Consider the following 5175-nt stretch of genomic DNA (forward strand, 5'->3'; position numbering starts at 1 on the left):
CCCTGAAGTGGGGGTCACAGCAAAGTATCATTTCAACACTGGCAGCCATTAACAAATACACACACCACTGATATTCCCAGCATAAGCGTGCTGCTGGTTCTGCTGAAGGTACTGCTTGTAACATAAACATAATATAAAAACACAAATGCTTTTGTTTTGTTTTGTTTTGTTTTGTTTTGAGACACAGTCTTGCTCTGTCGCCAGGCTGGAGTACAGTGGTGTGATCTTGGCTCACTGCAACCTCCACCTCACAGGTTCAAGCGATTCTCCTGCCTTAGCCTCCCGAGTAGCTGAGACTACAGGTGCATGCCACCACACCCAGCTAATTTTTGTATTTTTAGTAGAGACAGGGTTTCACCATGTTGGCCAGGATGGTCTTGATCTCTTGACTTCGTGATGTGCCCGCCTCAGCCTCCCAAAGTGCTGGGATTACAGGCATGAGCCACCACGCCAGGCAAGCAAATTCTTTTTTTTTTTTTTTTTTTTTTTTGAGAAAGAGTTTCACTCTTATTGCCTAGGCTGGAGTACAGTGGCACTATCTTGACTCACTGCAGCCGCCTCCTGGGTTTAAGCGATTCTCCTACCTCAGCCTCCCGAGTAGTTGGGATTACAGGCGCCCACAACCATGCCCAGCTAACTTTTGTATATTTAGTAGAGACGGGGTTTCACCATGTTGGTCAGACTGGTGTCGAACTCCTGACCTCATGATCCGCCTGCCTCAGCCTCCCAAAGTTCTGGGATTATAGGCATGAGCCACCACGCCTGGCCTTGTTTTTCTTTTAAAGAACAAGGAGACCAGGCATGTGGCTCACATCTCTAATCCCAGCACTCTGGGTGGCTGACAACACAAGAGGATTGCTTGAGCCCAGGAGTTTGAGGCCAGCCTGAGCAACAGAGGAAGACCCTCCCTACAAAAAAAAAAAAATTCAAAGAATTAGCTGGATATGCTGTAGCTCCAGCTACTCAGGAGGATCACCGGAGCCTAGGAGTTGCAGACTGCAATAAGTTATGATTCCACCACTACTCTCCAGCCTGTGTGACAGAGAGAGACCCTGTCTCTAAAAATAAACAAACAAATAAATGTCAGGTCTCTGAGCTGGAGCTAAGCCATTGTAACCCCTGTGACCTGCACGTATACATCCAGACAGCCTGCGGGAGCCAAGAAGCCTGGAGCAGCCGAGAAACCACAAAAGAAGTGAAAGTCAGTTTCTGCCTTAACTGATTAACGAACCTTATGACATTCCGCCATTATGACTTGTTCCTGCCCTACCCTAACTGATCAATCGACCCTATGACATTCTTCTGCAGGACCATGGATTTCATGATCTCCCCACCATGCCCCTTGTGACCCCTCCCCTGCTGACAACAGATGACCACCTTCAACTGTAACTTTTCACTGCCTACCAAAGTCCTGTAAAGCTGCCCCTCTCCTATCTCCCTTTGCTGACTCTCTTTTTGGACTCAGTTCACTTACACCCAAGTGAATAAACAGCCTTGTTGCCCACACTAAGCCTGTTCAGATGGTCTTCTAGACGGACACACGTGACAGTAAATAAATCACAATGAGTCTTAGGTGATGCAGACCTTCTTGATGATATCCAGAATTTTGATCAGGCCAAGAGATGCAAACAGCTTTGATTGTTGGGCATTCCACCTCCTGCATACCTACTTTACTCGGAAGAGCCACCAGTTATGTTCAAAGGGAAGTCTTTGAACATAAGACTTGGTAATGAAGTAAGGGAGGGTCTCTCACCCACTCGCTTTGGCCAAACTAAATAAACCCTTCTCTGCTCCTAAGTACTGATGTGTCAGTGTTTGGCTTACTGCACATCAGGTATATGAATCTAAACATCGGGTTTCAATAACACATGTAGGTTATTACAGGAATCCACAAAAGGGACCTTCGCGTTGCGTCCTGTATGTGTTTCTTTGGCCTTTATGACATGCTTTGGAAACACATTAGTCTTATCTGGAGAGCATGTTAAAACCCTGATCACTGGACCCCATTTTTACATTTATGATAGAGTAGGTCTACGGAGGGACCTGAGAATTTGCATTTATCACTGGTTCCCAGGTGACACAGCCGTTTGGGGCACCATGCTTGGAGAACCACTCCAGAGACCTCTAAATTGGTAGTTCAACCTTAGCTGCATTTAGAAACACTGGGAAAATATGTGTATGTGTAACCAGCTCACATTTAATTGTGACATTTTGAAATTGTACAAGTATTTTGACATCTGCCTCCCATATTTAGTCTCTTAAAATGACGGGGAAAACACCAACCAATCACAGGTTTAATTAGTTTAAAAAGTTTACCCGTTCAGTTCCTCTTTGTAGCACCTAATATTCCTCGGAAACATGAAACAGACCCAGCAGTGGCCAATAGTAAATTTCTACCCCACACCCGGCAACAGAGTTGAAAAGTTCAGGCTCTCTGAGCATTGTGTTGCAGCGGCACTTGTCCAGAACTGGTACCTCCGCCGAGTTGGGGGAGTTTAAATGTACCAGTGAAAATAGCTTTTTCTCCTTCAAAGGGAAGAAAGAAAATCACTCCTTAAAACCCAGACGGTCTGAAGATCTGGCTGTGAGGTCTTTCTTCCTGTCGCATCTCTTCAGACTTTTTTTTTTTTTTTTTTTTTTTTTGGCAGTGGAGCAAGAGAGACCAAAACCTAACTTGAGTTACAAGAAACAAGACAGTGATGGCTATAAAGGCAGTGACCAGGAGCAACTGGGACACTTTACCTCCCACATCCAATGTTTGTGCTTCACAGAAAAACAACAAAGATAACAAATCTACAAAATGCAACAGCTGGAATTACAAATTTCATTCACCCAAGGGTGGTAGAAGGCAGGAAGGAAAGGCGGGAAGGTAAATGGCTAAGGGAGAAAAACAAAATATTCAAATCCGTCCAGTCATAGGGACTGGCAAATGCTAGAAAAATAGCTGTAGAAAAAAGAAAAAAAAAACAGTAAAAAAACTGTGGTCCTTTCAACTCTCAGTGGTGTTAAAAATCCACACACTGGTGTCAGGAAGATTCTGCCTTATGTGCACCAGAGATAAAAAATTCCAATTCCTCAGATAGGGGTTATGCAGAGGGCCCTTGGCAGAATGAATCGTGCCTTCCCTGGCAGGGGGAGGTGAACTGGGAAAAAAGCTGCCACAGCCTCCTTCCAATCCCACCCATCCCCTTAATGGCAGGTGACTCAGGCCTGCAGTAGCCTTCAGTTTAGGTGGAGATATATGTGGTGAAGGGAACTTCTCTGCAGAGGTTGAGCTGCTCAAGGCAGACTGCAGGTGAGACTGTCTCGTGGAAGAGTCTGTTGCTTAAGAAGACCACCAAGGAGGAGAGGTGCAACTCGAAGAGGTATGTTTTGCTGGGGATCTTTGCCTTATTGCACTGATAATGAACAACAGAAAGAGGATAGAGAAAAGACAGCCATGGATAATATATGATGGCTGCATTGCTGTGAGAAAAGCCAAGGGCAAACCAAACCCAAAGTAGTAAAGCAAGTTCCTCTCTAAGTTAGACAACTGCTGGTACATTTCAATTCCTTTATTGAACCAACCATATTTGAAGCAGTAGAGTGAGTCAAGAAGAGAAAAACGCCAGAGAGTAACCAGCTGCCCAACAAGATGGGTGGAAAAGAGACTCACAGACATTCCCTGAACGGGGGAAAGAGCCTGCAGCAAAAGAGTGGAAAGCATGTCAGCAGTTATTTTGTGGACACTAGGGAATGGGTGAGGCTTCCTCCCTGATGCTTCAAATGCCAGGTCAGCTGTATCTTGGAATCAAATGGCATTCACAACTTTGCTAGGCATGAACAAGGGGAGCACCCAAAAAGCCCTGGAAATTTATATGAGGAAAAATTCCAGCCATGACCAAGCATCTCCACATAGTGATGGATCATAAGTAATTCACTCTGTTACTCACTGAAGCCCAGGAATAAACACTCGATAAAGCAACAGTAGACTGAACCAGAGCACTCCATCATCCCAAATGCAACACCGGAAAATTCTACCACACTTGCTGGCTCATTCTCTTGCTCCCACTCTATATTCTGGGGTATTCTCTGTGCCAGGACACTGCTTGCCCTTCTTCCACGCTGCTCTTCTCTTTTGCTGGATTGGAGCATCTAGCTGGAGATGGTACAAATACCCCAGATGGAGTCTTTGACTCCCCTGGGAAGGTTGTGGAGAAAGGTTTCGACACTGTCAGCCATGTCTTCACTACCCAAACTATCAACTGTGCAGAGGAGATAGAAGTGCCCCCAAATCTCTCTTCATGAAGGACCCTACAGCTCTGCCACCACAGCTCCAGCCTGGCCCCTCACCCACCACCACAGCCCCAGTTGACTCCTCTGTGCCAAGCAGCCCGCTCCACCGGGGCGCTCCCAGGGCTCGGGTGCTCTGCCCACACTGGCCATGCCTGGGCTGCAGACATGGGGAGATTTTTTTAAATGCAATTCTCTACCCCATTTCAAACCGATTAAATTGGAATCTTGTAGGTGGTGCTCAAGCACTGGGTTTTTGCAATTCTCCCTAAGTGGTCCTTCCATGCATTAAAGTTGAGAAGCACTGCTCTAAATTTGTTTTGACCCCGTGGAAAGGTTTCCAACTGATTTCTTACGAAAAAAGTAGTAGAAGCCTCTTCTTTAGTTTGTACCAATAAGGTTATAAGGTTGGCCTCTGCTTGACTGGAGGGTGGGGCCATACAAAAAACTGCTCCACCCCCAGTTATCTTTGGCCCTGAGGCTGGCCAATGGTTCCACTGGTTTCAGCTTCCTTCTCCTCTGCCTTGGGATTTTAGAGCCCACAGCTTCCAGCATGACCTGCTAGCTGCTGTCAAGGAGATGACGTTAACCCCGTTATGTGCCGTCTGCTTCTCAGTCTCTCCTCCTTGGGACTATCAGGGATCCTAGAGATGGAGTAGAAATTGTAAATAAAAGTTTCCATCCAGACCAGTGCCTCTCAGACTTGAAGGTACATACAAATCACCTGGCAAGCCTGTTAAAAAGAAGATTCTGATACTGTGGGACTAGGGTAGGGCCTGAGAGCCTGCATTTCATCTTATTATTAGTATTATTATCTTTTTAAAATTTTATTTTTCATCCTCAATGTGTCACAACAAACCTGTATTTCTAACAAGCTCCCAGGTGATGGAGAGCTGTTAGTCT

The 5175-nt window shown here is 45.7% G+C and overlaps 1 pseudogene; it reads right to left on the reverse strand.

Moving 5' to 3' along the window:
- Window positions 1-3325: 3325 nt before the first annotated feature.
- Window positions 3326-4221, reverse strand: LOC100427270 (etoposide-induced protein 2.4-like; annotated as a pseudogene).
- Between the last annotated feature and the right edge of the window lie 954 nt (window positions 4222-5175).

Source organism: Macaca mulatta, chromosome 2 (assembly GCF_049350105.2).
Source record: "Macaca mulatta isolate MMU2019108-1 chromosome 2, T2T-MMU8v2.0, whole genome shotgun sequence".
Classification (NCBI taxonomy): domain Eukaryota; kingdom Metazoa; phylum Chordata; class Mammalia; order Primates; family Cercopithecidae; genus Macaca; species Macaca mulatta.